The sequence below is a fragment of the Crassostrea angulata genome, chromosome 6 (assembly GCF_025612915.1).
Source record: "Crassostrea angulata isolate pt1a10 chromosome 6, ASM2561291v2, whole genome shotgun sequence".
Classification (NCBI taxonomy): domain Eukaryota; kingdom Metazoa; phylum Mollusca; class Bivalvia; order Ostreida; family Ostreidae; genus Magallana; species Magallana angulata.
In genome coordinates, this window is record NC_069116.1 from 60,505,846 (window position 1) to 60,522,910 (window position 17,065).

Below are 17,065 nucleotides of genomic sequence, written 5' to 3' on the forward strand. Positions count from 1 at the left end.
GCTGGGGGGGGGAATAAAGTATATCGCCCTGAGCATCATGCAATAAATGTATACAGCATTGAATAATATAAGTATTGGTATATAGTTGATATAACATTTATACGATAGGCTTAAAACAGATTCTTTCTCGACCCTCAACCCACCCATTACGCATTGCTGGATTTGAAATGGATGCATAGTAAAATAAAACACAGTCAAAGCCAAGTACGTAGAATTATCAAGAAAACAAAATTTATAACCCCCCCCCCCCGTCCCCCAAATAAAAAGACACAGACAAGATGCGGTTTAAACAACTATTCTATTGATTAAAAAACAAAAGGCATAACGATTTTTCTGTATTTGTGCTGACTTTTTATGATGAGTGATCCACTAGTCTCATCCTGCTGTCATATGCTTTCCATGTTGTTATGAATAATGTTTGACCTCCTTTTACCAATATGTCAAAAATCTTATTAATAATTATTACATCATCAATCCGCTTCACATAACTCTCAGTTGACGCCGTCTTTGCTCGAACATTTATCCCTCAAGGTTTAAAAACGGCTCTTGGAGATGAATCTATAAAATGCTGACCATGATACAGAAATAAAACTTCTCCGCTAAAACAGAGAGATTTATTGGTAATTAAGGGTATCTTACGGAGGTTAGCGTGTATCGTAATTAAGTATTTATGTAGTTAAAGTCCACACCCAGACAATCAGCTTACCGGTTGGTGGCAACTGTTGGTCATAAAACGGACGTTACAGATACTGGGGATGTGCCGAGGAAAGGTGTGGTAGTCCAGAGGTGTGAAATTGTAACGAACCAGGAAAAAGACGCTGATATTCTGAATCTCAGGTATTTAAACTTTAGAAAATATGTAATTTTACATTTTATTCAAAAATCGAGTATATAAATCAAAGTAACATAAGGAATGTACGCTTTGCATTTATAAAGTTATCTGGTATGCTTTTTCCGAAATGTGAAATTTCAATAACTAAAATAAACTTTAAATTTAGTTTAAAAATTTACCAGGCGAATTCAGGATAATGATATTGAAGAAGATAGATAATTTTCTGCCTTTAAATTATATATTTGCTGCCATAATGGAGTTAAGGTGTGTCATTGTGCGCTATTTTTAAGATGTTTTAATATTTGTTTAAATATCAAAAAAAGGTTTGATATTTAGCACGTATATGAAAGTTTTAATAAAACAGGAAAAGGAGGTACAAAAAAAATTATTCGTTTTGACTCTTCTATTAAACAGTCTTTAATCGACTCCTGTTAAGTCGCCAATTTGTCTTTTGGAATCGGTGACCGTGTAGTAACAGATTATCGTGATTTTTCAAACTGTTTTATTTATTCAGTCACAGTTGTGTTTTAAAAAATCATCTCATTTACCTAGCTTGTTCAATAAACGCTATGTCCTAAACCGATATGTCCTTTTAATGTAAGCGATTGGTGAACATTGCCATTCTATTAATATATAAGGAATCAAGATGACTGCCATTCTGTATTGTCAAATGCAAAAAATTGCCAGAACAATAAGTCAGTCATCCCTTGTATTGTGATTCAATCCCCGGCTTCACACTATGGAGCAATGCTTTATATCCCGATAGCAAACACAGGACAGGAAGTGACGATCTATACAACAACGGCTGTAATCTTACACATTAAACATAAACAGTATATACAAAATAAAAACCTCTGTCAGTCTGGGAATACTTTTGTATATTCCATCCAAGATGACCCCGGGCAGGTTTTGAGCACAAAAGAGAGGATTTTTATAATTGAATATAATTATGAGCCCATTTTGATAGATTTTTCTTTCATGTCACAAAGTTTAGAAAGGGGACGTAATTTTATACCTATAGCTACTATATTATATTTTAAATGAAATCGAATAATGATATTTCATAACATAAGTTCCCGTATTCAGTTGTTTATAAATGCATACGCTTACATTTATTTACGTTTGTGCAATGTAATTATATTCAATGAAATGCATTTCATGGACAACACAACTAATTTTGAGTTTTCAGAATTTTTTTAACTGTACAATGTGAACTGATTTATCTTTTTTAAAACACACAGATAACGGATGTAAGAAAAGAGAAATAAATGAAAATGTTACTTTGAATCATATTTCTATACATATTCTACAAATTATATCTATCTCCAACAGAAGTGGTTATCTGACAGAGGAAGTGACGTCATATCCACCAATATGGCGAGTTATACATTTCTAATGGACGTCGGCAATGCTACGGTTTGTTCCCGTAAAAAAATCAACATAAATAAGGCTATCTTAATAATGTTCATGTATGTGAAGACAAGGTATGAATTTGCATGAGTTGTACATGCATATATCATTAAGCATATATCATTTAAAATGAATAAATTTACAGCATTGACAGTCTGTACAGGTATATGATGATTTGCTTCATAAATATAATATATATATATTGAAGAATAATCAATCATGTCAATGACTTGTATTTCAAAAGAATATCATTTACAAAATATAAATATTCATGGGTTATAACAATAGTGTATATAAAAAGAATGACATATACAGTATATGAATCATTCGAGAGTTATAAAACGTAACAATTTTTTGTATATTATAAATAACATTTAAAGTATTTGAATTTAGTCGCTACTACTCCATTTCAGCTCACGGAGTCAGAGGTTGCCTCCATGGTCAAACTTTCTGTAACCGGAAGTGGATTTTCATTGGTCGGAACCATGCTGTCCCTCTGTCTTATATGTTTTTTGCCGTAAGTGGGGTCCATTTTACTGTGATTTTAAAAACTGAATTTGATAGCCTTCAATTATGCACTATACCTTCTTTTTCTGAAATTTCAGAGTCACATCCGATGGGATGTTCATTCTGATCAATTTGAATATTTCGCTTATTGGAGCACAGCTAGCACTGATCGGAGCGGAAAATTCATTTGAGAGCAGAGTAAGCATTATATCTTTTACTTCATAAAACACACGTGTCCTTTTATTATTCAAATGCATAATGTATACCGATTTTTTCTACCGTATACTATGGATTTTGGTTTCTTCTAAGAAAATTGTTAGACTTAAAGTGTTTGGAAATACTGAACTTGAGAGGCGATCGGCCAAGATCGTTGAGCATCTCTTTGAATGGGTTTTGCTCTGGTCTTTTACACCATGCTTATTTGAAAATTCAATGGAGTTTTCGGAAGAGGGAACCTGCCAGAGAACTGTTTATTTATAGTTGTGTGATGACAGTGGTCAATAAAAGATACTGTGATTTTATCATTTTTTTCATCTAATTAATCATTTGTAATTTTTAGATTAAAATCAAAGTACTGAAGAACTGAAAGCAGGGCTATTTTGGTGTGTCTTTCTGCATATTGTGTAGTAAAGACTGAAAATATATTATTAATAAGAAAACTAAAAAAGAGAGACAATTCATTCGAAATTTAAAAAAAGAAACAAAATGCCAACACTTTTGACAAAACGTGGCTCTTTGGGTAACTATTTGGTATAGCGGAAGCTTTACCTTGACGCTGTTTGGTTTTTTGTTTATTTGTGCTATTTATAGTAACATTGGCGATTGGCCTGCCTATAGCCAGGACTCTGCTTTCAGCAGAGCCCGGCTAAAAACATCATCGTTTCTTAGATATTTAAGATAGTCTGACCATTGACAAATATGTTATAGAGTTACAAGTAGATATGTTTTTCTTTTGTTTTGTTTTTTTAATTTCTAATTTTGATTTAGCTGCTTTAGATACATAGGTATTGTTCTTCCCCCCAAAAATGTTTTAAAGATTTCTCATTTAAGAGAAGTGGTTATATTTAAAAGCGAAATAGATCTACGCAAATAATTTTATTTCCTTTAGGTATAATTCCTCTATGACTGTATATTTCATCTCTGTATATTTCCTCTATGAATATTTCCTCTCTGTTTATTTCCTCTATGTACATTTCCTCTATTATTGTATATTTCCTCTATGTATATTTCCTCTATGTACATTTCCTCTATGTAAGTTTCCTCTCTGTATAATTTCTCTATGTATATTTCATTTTTGTATATTTCCTCTCTGTATATTTCCTCTTTGTACATGTTCTCTATTATTGTATAATTTCTGTATGTATATTTCCTTTATGTTTATTTCATCTATGTATAATTCCTCTTTGTATATTTCCTCTTTGAATAATTCCTCTTTGAATATTTCCTCTATGTACATTTCCTCTATGTATATTTCCTCTATGTACATTTCCTCTCTGTATATTACCTCAGTCTATGTATATTTCCTCTATGTATATTTCCTCTCTGTATATTTCCTCTTTGTACATGTTCTCTATTATTGTATAATTTCTGTATGTATATTTCCTTTATGTTTATTTCATCTATGTATAATTCCTCTTTGTATATTTCCTCTTTGTATAATTCCTCTTTGAATATTTCCTCTATGTACATTTCCTCTATGTATATTTTCTCTCTGTATATTTCCTCTCTGTATGTTACCTCTATGTATATTTCCTCTATGTACATTACCTCTATGTACATTACCTCTATGTATATTTCCTCTCTGTATATTTCCTCTATGTATATTTCCTCTATGTATATTTCCTCTCTGTACATTTCCTCTATGTATATTTCCTCTCTGTATATTACCTCTATGTACATTACCTCTATGTACATTACCTCTATGTATATTTCCTCTCTGTATATTACCTCTATGTACATTTCCTCTATGTATATTACCTCTCTGTATATTACCTCTATGTATATTACCTCTAAGTATATTTCCTCTATGTATATTACCTCTATGTACATTTCCTCTATGTATATTTCCTCTCTGTATATTACCTCTCTGTATATTACCTCTCTGTATATTACCTCTCTGTATATTACCTCTCTGTATATTACCTCTATGTACATTACCTCTATGTATATTACCTCTATGTACATTTCCTCTATGTATATTACCTCTATGTACATTACCTCTCTGTATATTACCTCTCTGTATATTACCTCTCTGTATATTACCTCTCTGTATATTACCTCTCTGTATATTACCCCTATGTACATTACCTCTATGTATATTACCTCTATGTACATTTCCTCTATGTATATTACCTCTATGTACATTTCCTCTATGTATATTACCTCTCTGTACATTACCTCTATGTATATTTCCTCTCTGTATATTACCTCTCTGTATATTACCTCTCTGTATATTACCTCTCTGTATATTACCTCTATGTACATTACCTCTCTGTATATTACCTCTATGTACATTACCTCTCTGTATATTACCTCTATGTACATTACCTCTATGTATATTACCTCTATGTACATTACCTCTATGTATATTACCTCTCTGTATATTACCTCTCTGTATATTACCTCTCTGTATATTTCCTCTATGTACATTACCTCTATGTTTATTACCTCTATGTACATTTCCTCTATGTATATTTCCTCTCTGTATATTTCCTCTATGTACATTACCTCTATGTATATTTCATCTATGTACATTACCTCTATGTATATTTCCTCTCTGTATATTTCCTTTCTGTATATTACCTCTCTGTACATTTCCTCTCTGTATATTTCCTCTTTGTACATGTTCTCTATTATTGTATAATTTCTGTATGTATATTTCCTTTATGTTTATTTCATCTATGTATAATTCCTCTTTGTATATTTCCTCTTTGTATAATTCCTCTTTGAATATTTCCTCTATGTACATTTCCTCTATGTATATTTTATCTCTGTATATTTCCTCTCTGTATATTACCTCTATGTACATTTCCTCTATGTACATTACCTCTATGTACATTACCTCTATGTATATTTCCTCTCTGTATATTTCCTCTATGTATGTATATTTCCTCTATGTATATTTCCTCTCTGTACATTTCCTCTATATATATTTCCTCTCTGTATATTTCCTCTATGTACATTACCTCTATGTATATTTCCTCTCTGTATATTACCTCTATGTACATTTCCTCTATGTATTTTACCTCTCTGTATATTACCTATATGTATATTACCTCTATGTATATTTCCTCTATGTATATTACCTCCATGTACATTACCTCTATGTATATTTCCTCTCTGTATATTACCTCTCTGTATATTACCTCTCTGTATATTACCTCTCTGTATATTACCTCTCTGTATATTACCTCTCTGTATATTACCTCTATGTACATTACCTCTCTGTATATTACCTCTATGTACATTACCTCTATGTATATTACCTCTATGTACATTACCTCTATGTATATTACCTCTATGTACATTACCTCTATGTATATTACCTCTCTGTATATTACCTCTCTGTATATTACCTCTCTGTATATTACCTCTCTGTATATTACCGCTATGTACATTACCTCTATGTATATAACCTCTATGTACATTTCCTCTATGTATATTTCCTCTCTGTATATTACCTCTATGTACATTACCTCTATGTATATTTCCTCTATGTACATTACCTCTATGCATATTTCCTCTCTGTATATTTCCTCTCTGTATATTACCTCTCTGTACATTTCCTCTCTGTATATTACCTCTATGTACATTTCCTCTATGTACATTACCTCTCTGTATATTACCTCTCTGTATATTACCTCTATGTACATTACCTCTATGTATATTTCCTCTCTGTATATTACCTCTATGTACATTACCTCTATGTATATTTCCTCTATGTATATTACCTCTCTGTATATTACCTCTATGTATATTACCTCTATGTACATTACCTCTATGTATATTTCCTCTATGTACATTACCTCTATGTATATTTCCTCTATGTATATTACCTCTCTGTATATTACCTCTCTGTATATTACCTCTCTGTATATTACCTCTATGTTTATTACCTCTATGTATATTTCCTCTATGTACATTACCTCTCTGTATATTACCTCTCTGTATATTACCTCTATGTATATTACCTCTATGTACATTTCCTCTATGTATATTACCTCTCTGTATATTACCTCTATGTATATTTCCTCTATGTATATTTCCTCTATGTATATTTCCTCTATGTACTTTTCCTTTATGTATATTACCTCTTTGTACATGTTCTCTATTATTGTATAATTTCTGTATGTATATTTCCTTTATGTTTATTTCATCTATGTATAATTCCTCTTTGTATATTTCCTCTTTGTATAAATCCTCTTTGAATATTTCCTCTATGTACATTTCCTCTATGTATATTTTCTCTCTGTATATTTCCTCTCTGTATATTTCCTCTATGTACATTTCCTTTATGTATATTACCTCTTTGTACATGTTCTCTATTATTGTATAATTTCTGTATGTATATTTCCTTTATGTTTATTTCATCTATGTATAATTCCTCTTTGTATATTTCCTCTTTGTATAATTCCTCTCTGTATATTTCCTCTATGTACATTTCCTCTCTGTACATTTCCTCTATGTATATTTCCTCTCTGTATATTTCCTCTATGTACATTTCCTTTATGTATATTACCTCTCTGTATAATTCCTCTATGACTGTATAATTTTTCTATGTATATTTCCTCTCTGTATATTTCCTCTATGTTTTTTTTCCTTTATGACTACTATTTCACCAACAGCTTGTGTGTAGAACAGCCACGGCCGTAATCCATTACTTCTTTCTGACGCTCCAGTTCTGCTCGCTCTCCTTTTGACTTCATCTCCTGTCAAAGGTACAGTATATATCGTACTCACACGGCCTTTGATTTTACGGTGATGCTTCTTCTCAGATATGAAAATGTTATAAATCTTTTATATAGTCAGTATTCCGAATTATTAAAACAATGTCATAAAGAGGCCCTGATGTCCAATATTATAAATTCAAATACTCAAAGTTAAAATAAAAAAAAGTTTATTTACCAAATAATAGAGTATTGCTTAAGAAACTTCAGGTAGATATGGAATTTTTAAAAACTAGATAATAGTTTAAAGCTTGGCAAATCATATAATTATATAAAACCGTGAGATAGATCTGGTGGATGATTTGTTAACCTGTGAGCCTCCTTAAGACCTAGCTACTTCATTATACATTAGTTATGCTTATTTTTAGACATGAACTGTTATAAGTCTTCTACATATCATTGTCTCTGATGTTCTGTTTTCATAGTAATTATCCCCTCATTAAGACCTTACTTCATTATACATCGGATTATCATATTCACGGCTTAGGTTGCGTTGTATTGCGCGCTTTGATCGGATGATAAAACCAAATGTAACGCATTTGGAGTCACGACACGGAGTTACCGAACTTACAAAGTAATCGGATTGTGCTGTTTATTTACAGCTGAGATCGGTGACCATTCTGGAGCGGTTCCACAGGCGGGTGGTGGTGCTGGCGGTGTGTTGGGTGCCCGCTATGGTGGTGGTCGGTCTGACGGCAACCCTGAGGGGCGACAGCTACGGATCGGGGTCTCTGTAGGTCTCCATTTACCTTGTAACCTCCACAAATATTTTATCATTTATTTTGGTCGTAACGCGCTTTCTGATTGGCTGAAAAATTATTTTATATCGTATAAAGAATGTTGCCTACGCCATAGTAAGTCTAATGTCAAAAACGTATCAATACACCTAACGTTACGTGTGAATTTTGTACAATTTTACGTCATTGTAAAGGTCAAATGACCGTTTTTATCTACAATGAAGAGTAAACAAATAAAATTATAAGCAATGAATTCAATATTTATTAGTTTTATACGATATAAAATGGTTTGAAACAGTTTACGTTTTTTATAAACAGCTTCGCGGTTTATAGGGCGTTTACTGTCCCAAACCATGTTATATCGTATAAAACAAATAAATATTGAATTCATTCCTTAAGTACACTCCACAAATATCCTGTAAACCTCATCCACCATAGTAAACTCCATTCATCCTGTAAACTCTATTCACGTATATGCCTGAAGACTTCATCCACCAATCACGTGTTGTTAGCTGTGTAAACTTCAACCATCATTTAAATCATTTAAATTTCTTTGTAACTCCACCAAATCTGTTCACTAATTGTATTTATGTTAAATCAACCCCACCATGTACATTGTGTCACCCTCTATGTAAACCCCACCCTTGCACATAAAGCACGTATCTATACTTCAGTCACCCTGTAGACCAATGTACGATAATTATAAATGAAATTAAAGAAAAAACAAGAATGCTCATGAACCGGGGAGGGCGGGGGGCTATTTTTCAAAAAAAAAAATTGTTTGTCAAGATCTTTGATAAGTCAAGCCCCCCCCCACACTTTAATTAGCTTCCAACACCTTTGCTACTATGATTTTATCATTTAGTTATTTTTCTATGACTATGTAGATGCTTGATTATTTATTTATTTGTCACACTTGGTTAGGTATAATCAATTGTATATCTGTTTGCGTCTTTATTCGTTGATCTCTCTGTCTCTGTCTGTAGCTGCTGGTTGACCCCTGAGCAGGGAACCCGATGGGCCTTTGTTGGCCCCACTCTGGCAATACAATTAGTGAGTACTATTCATCTGTGCTTGATGCGTGTTTCCAACTAGAATACTTTGTATGCATGCGTTTTATGCGAACTCTGCGTTTAAATTTCAGGTGAATCTCAGCATATTTGGGTTAATCATGGCCACGAGATTTGCAATGGACGTCAAACGAGATTACAAACTTCGGCGTGTTTTAAAGTAACTATGTCAATCAACACACTGTAATGTAGTTTCTGCTATTGAAAATCCCTCCTTTATACACGAAATTCTAACAAAATGCATATACAAAGAGAATGGAGAGAATAAAAAGAATTAACACATCTAAGTTTTAGCAGTATATTGAGAGTGTTGACATGTCTGACATCTTTAATTTCAGGAATCAGTTGTTGACCGCTGTGTCTCTGGTTCCGGTCCATGGGCTAATGTGGACTCTGGGTTTGGCCACCACCCTTGGCGTCGCCAAGTCTGTCCAGTACATGTTTGTGGCCTTCTGTTCCACACAGGTAAATAAGTCCATACTGTCGCTTAGTCTGCTCAGTACGTGTTTATGGCATTCTCTTCCACTCAGTTAAATAAGTCTATACTGTAGCTAAGTCTGTCCATGCTTGTGGGCTTCTGTTCCACTCAGGTTAAGTAGGTTTATACTGTCGAGAGGTAATAGTTGTGAAGTCTGCACTAGGGTCCAAAGGGTTATTATCCTACGCTGGTTTTTAATATATCTGTTTTATCTAGTCTTCGGTCATGATTGATTGGGAGAAGATTATAGATTCTTTCCAAATATATGTAACAGTAAAATCGTGTAATACAAAGTTTTGATAATAGCTAAGATATTCTTTTACACTGTGCAAAGGGAAGCGGATCCTAAAATTGTGTTCATATATATACTACCAAAGATTATAATTTTACGGAATACTAATTGTCCAGGTGTTTTATTTCTGAACTCAAAGGCAATCATAAGAACAGTTAGATGCAGGTCTTTAGCTCCCGGTCTGAAAAAAATTTGGATGGACGACCTAGGAGCTACAGTGCCTCCCATAGTACAAATCTGCAATTTACGGCGCACAAAAATGTGCGCTAGTTTTGGACTAATTAACCTTATTTTTACACAAATTTTATGGAAAACATAAGTACCATTAAATTCTTCAGGCAATTTACTACTGATATCGATACTTTACTTGCCTCAAACTTTCTCTTAAACACGCTAACCGACCTCAGAAATTGCAGAATGTTAAATTCACGTCGAGATCGAGAGTCGCCATTTTTACATGTAAACAAACTGCACCACTTCACATTACGGGGCTGGTGATGGTGTTTAAAAGACTATCAGAGGCAAGTAAAGTGACGATATCTGTAGTAAAGTGTCCAAGGAATTTTTTTGAATCAAATATTTGTATAGAATGTGTTCGGAAATAAGATTAATCAGTCCAAAACTAGCGCAAATTTTTGTGCGCCGTCAATTGCAGATTGTTAGTATGGGAGGCACTGTAGCTCCCAGGTCGTCCATCCAAGTGTTTTTTTCAGACCGGGAGCTACAGACCTGCATCTAAAGAACAGTAAGAACTCGTAAGAAATCGCAGTCATTTCCCATACATCTATCACTGCTGATTTAGCAACGCATACGTTATAGGTACATGTACAGTGTTTTTTTCTTTTAGTTGGAATATGAATTTTCTCTTTATAAAATAGGGTATGTGTATATTTCTTGGTCACGTAATTACCAATGGTCACGTGAGAAAGTTGCTATGCGTCAAGATGAAGCCTGAGAATGATAATGAAGAGGAAGCTTCCATAACTAACGGCATCAGCAATGACGTCACAAACGTGTCCCAGATTTCTGAAATGGTGGAATTGCCAAGAGGTGGGTAGGTATTTGGCATCAGAGATGTAGTATTAGAAATGATACATGTCAAAAATATATATTGCTTCTTGTAATGAAAAAAGTCTTAGTCATGTCCATTTTGTACTGTTTTCTTATTTCATTAATTTAATTTTTTAAGGAAAATATTAATTTTATCTTCGGAAGACATTTTTGTTATAATTATGATGCAAAGTATTTTCAAAAAAAAAATTATTGAAAATGCACGACCACAAGAGATAGATGACGGAATGACGAAGCATCTGTCTGTCTTGTAGAGTAAGTTCTGGTGAGAAAGACAAGGAGAAACAGAGAAGCCAGTCTATAGCGGATACACAGGTTACCTCCCGGAACCTGCTGAATGTCCCCGAGGGAAAATGTCGGCTCCGCACCCCACGGCATAGTCTAAAGTAAATACCTCTCAGCATATAGTCTAAAGTAACATACCCTCGGAAAAGTCTAAAGTAATATACCCTTGGTATTGTCTTAAACGGGCATGGTCACGATTTTGGTCAAAATTTATTTTGACCAAAGTAAAAGAGTTTTACTGGTATATTGAACGTATGTATAAACAAGCACTTGGCACGAGCGTTGTTTACATGACAAATAATTGTGAGCCCTGTATCTTACTTATAACTCTGCGACTGACTCTTAAATTTCAATTTATTATTAGAAATGCACCCCTTAAGCATTGTAAATAATAAAAACAGAAAAAAATTGACTAAAATCGTGACCATGCCCCTTTAAGTGAATATATACCTCTCAGCATAATCTAAAGTAAATACCGACCGCCGTATTCTAATGTTATTACATCCCGACATACTGGTAAGTAAAATACCAACAGCATGGTCTAAAGTAACACTCCTATGGCATAGTCAATAGTAATGTTCCCCGGCATAGTCTAAAGTTACATTCCCGACATAGTCCAAAGTACCGTTCCCCGGCATAGTCTTAAGAAACATACCCTAGCATAGTCTAAAGTAACAAACCCTGGCATAGTATGAAGCAACACACTTCGGCATAGTATAAAGTAAAATACCTCTCTGCATAGTCTTAAGTAACATACCCCAGCATAGTCTAAAGTGATATACCCCGGCATATTCTGAATAAGTAACATAACCCCGGCATAGTCTTAAGTAACATACCCCAGGCATAGTCCAACGTCACATTCCCGACATTGTGTAAAGTAGCATACTTCTAGCATAGTCTAAAGTAACATACTCCCAGCATAGTCTTAAGAAACATACATCTGATGTTCTCTAAAGACAGTTACCTCTACAAAGTCTAAAGTAACAAAACTTCTAGCAAATTTAAAGTCTTTAAAAGTACATGTAACATTCCCTCTGCATAAATAGTCAATTAAAGTCAAGGAACATATCTCTGCTAATACGGGGCTAAATTCAACTCATCGATATCCTTTTTTTTTTATATGGGGAGAAATTGGGAAGGTAAAGACAGCTGCATTTTCTGTACAGCATTTCTTGGGAGAACTGTTCCTCTGATTGAGCGTAGATTGTACAATCAATGAAGATGCAAATTATATTTTTGTCTCAAACTGAAACTCCCACGCCACATTTTATTCTATAAACAACGTTTACATGTACGTGAATATCAAATATTTTGAGTTGTTTTATGTATACTCATTGCGTCTTTTCTATCTAACAATCATTATTATGGAACTCTTCATGCGCGGATCTAAAGAGGGGTGGGGGAAATTTCAAATTAAATAAATTTACATTGAGAATAATTAGCGAAATAGGCCCCTGACTGCCCCCCCCCTTCCCCCGGCCAACCAACACAATTATCCCTTGACCCCCGCCGGAAAAAAAATGTCTAGATCCGCGCATGATCTACATTAATTTTTGACTATGAAAAACTGTTTTGATTAGAAATGTACTGATATAATAATGACATTTCTGCCATGATGATATTGTAAAACATGTTGTGAAGTGTAATCGACAGAATATTGTTAACCGTTTATACATTGATCTTTTAATATGTGTTTTTTGGATATTTGTAAATACTGTTATATTTAATGGTGCTCCGTTAAAAAAATTTAATATTTTGAAGATAGAGTGTGTGTATATATGTGTGTTATAAATGTCACTTCTTTGTCATTTCGTTTTATTTTGTGTAGATACTTTTTTTTACCCAATATCGTAATGAGACAATACAAGCGAGAAACTGCAATCGTACATGCAATTATGAAACGATGCCAAGTAAAACTAGGCTCGGGCAATGCATAAAAATCAATTGCAAGCCATATCTTCATCTCTTTTTACAATTCCGTTGAATTTACTGATTACCGGGGTTATGTTCGGGTTCCTAGGATTATGGGTAGTAACGAGTGGTAATATTTTTGTTTCCATGTTGTTCCGTAAAATTGGATTAATAAGATCATGTCTTTCTGTTTTATTTGCCTTTCTGGTGCCGTCATTATTTAAATTGATAAATAGTTTTGGTCAGTCAAGAATATCATCATCATTTTGAAACGATGATTTTTTTGGTTTCCTCATTGCTGACTATGGTACATATTTTCCTGACTAGTTTGTAAGGAATGCACTTTTTTATTTGTCGTAGATGGGATGAACCAAAATGTAAATACTGGCGAGTATCTGTAGTCTTGTAGAATATAACTATAGAATTTTTATCGTTTTCCTTCTTGACTAGAACATCTAAAAACGGAATTTCAGTGGAACATTTCCCTAATGTTAATTTGATATCTGGCTCCATATCATTAAGAATATTATTCAACATTTGTAAATGAGTCTCTTTTATTCCATATAATAAAACAATCATCTAAATATATTTCCATTTATTCGTACGGTTCTGGCTATATTCTTCACCAAATTCTTTATTTGACTTTATATTCAGTGTTTCGTGTAAAAATTCTAAGCTTAAGGCAGCGTTGGGCTGTACTTTTAATTGGATGAAAGTATTTCCTATTAAACGTAAATACAATATTCTTTTTTTTTAAATCCTTCGTAAATCTGTTATCCATTTCCGTTTTGCAATTTTCACTTTTAAAAAATTTGAAGTTTTTAGGCCTGGTGACTTGCTAGTTCATCATAAGTGTTTACTTGATTTGATAGATGTTGAAAGATCTATCTAAGTCATCCCTGATGAAACTTTGTAAATTTTGACATAGTGGTTACACGATAATATGCAGTAAATTGCTAAGACGTTAGGGATGCTGCAGATCCTCCAACAGTAGAACAGAATGTTAAATCAATGTATTTAGAATTCTGTTTTTGTATAGCTTCTTTGATTGTTTTTGATTCCTTTTCGTATGATTGCTTTCTCCTGGTTTTCAGATATTTCAGTATAGAACTCTTCATTGATTTTGCTGAGAATATTGCGTACCATAACTACGACTGCTCCGCTGTTATCCGCTTATGGTTTTATGGCATTTGTTTCGTCTTTAGACAGGATTTGTATATACATTTTGTACTATCCAGTGTGTAGCTCTCGAGCGTTTTTTGAACAGTTTCTGGAGTGTTTTCCCGTTCTTTTGTTTAGGTTGATCGCAAGATTTGGTTTTTTTTTACTTAATCTATTTGAGTATTTTAAATTTCTTCATCGTATTATTGATGTACTAGTATTCGGTCAGGTGTTTGTGAGTGTATTCTTTGATGTATGTTTCACATTTTTTTTTATCACAGTGGGGTTTGTGTGTATTTCAATCCTTTGGATAGAAATTTTATTTCGATTTTGTTTAATTGCTTGGTAAACAAATTGATACCATTAGCATCCACGTATTTTTTCGTTGTCGCTGTCTTTGTTACTGAAAACTTTGTCCGTGTCCTCGTTGGCCTCCACCTTAAAGGGGCATGGTCACGATTTTGGTCAAATTCTTTTTTTCTGTTTTAATATTTACAATGCTTTAGGAATGCATTTCTAATGATCAAATGAAATTTGAGAGTCATACGTAGAGTTATCAGCAAGATACAATGCTGACAATTCTTTGTCATGCAAACAAGGCTCGTGTTCATAGATAATATCATAAACAGAACAAAGCAACATTTGATTGAGACTTAAACCAATAAATAACATATGTAAACCATAACAAAGCTCGAGCTTTGTATTCAAAACAAAGATTTTCAAACTCTGTATTTTGCTTATAAAACAATATTTGACTTTCAAATTTTGTTAAAGCATTAAAAGTACCCCTATCAACCATTCTAAACATAAAAATTGGGAAAATGACATTTTTAAATTTGGGCTCAAATCGTGTCCAAGTCCCTTTAATTGTATTTTATTTCTCTGCCAAGGTTGTAGCGTTTCCCCATTATGTATTCCCTGATAAATAGTTTGGCCTTACATGTCTGTTATTGTTGCTGCTGCTGTTGTTCAATAAGTACCCAGAAGTCTTCCTTTGTTTACTCTTTCATAACCCGTATATTGTGGTACGTTGTGTTGTTCTCTGTTATATTTGTTATATGTATTCCCTTGTGGTCTCAATGTCAAAGCTGACACGAATTCATGAATACGTATTATTGCGTGGACCCTGAGGTCCACGCAGAAAATATATAAGCGAGGTTAAACCGGATGCTATGGGGAAAATTCAGCCTGCGCATGAGCTAGCCTGGTTCCATTGCGTAATGGGTAGCTCATGGAACCAGGCTAGCACACGTTTATCTGAATCGAGATCGGGATTCCGTGCCATATGCACACATAGTTCAAAGGCGCTGTAATTGTAAAGTTGTCGGTAAACAGTACAGAAACAAAGTATTCCTTTTAAAGAAATGATTGGCGTGTGATCTGAACTATCAGTAATATGAAATAAGTTAATGTTATGCCGAAACTACAACATGCATCAAATAGCATAATTTGCAATGTTTTGTTGTTTTCCGAATACACAATTAACTTAACTTTACTTTTATAGTAGTCGAGGCTAGAGAACTTCCCGATTAAATTTTTTAAGCATTTAAGTATGATTGAATAATTATGTCACTGTGTAAAAGTTTAAATCTCAAGAAAAATGCATCATATGAATATGAAATTTTTAATTTATACAAAGCTGTCACTGCATAGTTAACAAAGTAGTGCGAATCGTAATGTGTGCGCAAATAGTAGAATTCGCCGAATGCCTGATACTATACATGCAAACTTTATTCATAGATAGATCATAATTATTTTAGAAAGTATGAATCCTTTAAATTCTGAGATAAAAAGTAAGGGCTATACATACATGTACATACGTAATTCAACGTATAAATTTAGTGGTTAAAAGCAGAGGCTAGAGTCGGTGGAATCTCTGATAATCTTAAGGCTTTCACGTTTTCGTTGGAAACACATGCAAATGGTCCACGTATTGTAGTCCTTTTTTAAAGGACAGCAACTTGTTTCCCTTTTATCTCCGACTACTGCCATATTAGTTTCTATTGTTCTGCTCATCGCTACACACTCCCTATATAAGGCCGATAGCACTATTAATGCTTTACCGCATTCGTGTATTTTATTCACCCGAGCACTTTACATACAACGAAAAGACTTGTAGAACGCGTATAGAACAAAAATGATATCCACTGCACTGGTAAGGAATATCCAATAAAATATGAAACTAGACGGACTGAAATCCAAGCACACGTATTTCAAAATTCCTCGATAATTGTAGAACGTTTTCCCGTGTATGTAATAATATCGCACATACGCAAACCACAAACTGTGGCAGATCGAGCAATGTCAATGACCGCATGGATTTTGTGAAAATGGGAAATGGAGAGTTTTTGTAGAAACTGATGGA

General features: G+C 33.5%; 1 pseudogene; it reads left to right on the forward strand.

The window, feature by feature from the left end:
- The first annotated feature begins 796 nt into the window (after window positions 1–796).
- Window positions 797–17,065, forward strand: part of LOC128188684 (adhesion G-protein coupled receptor D1-like) — a 32,705-nt pseudogene continuing 16,436 nt past the window's right edge.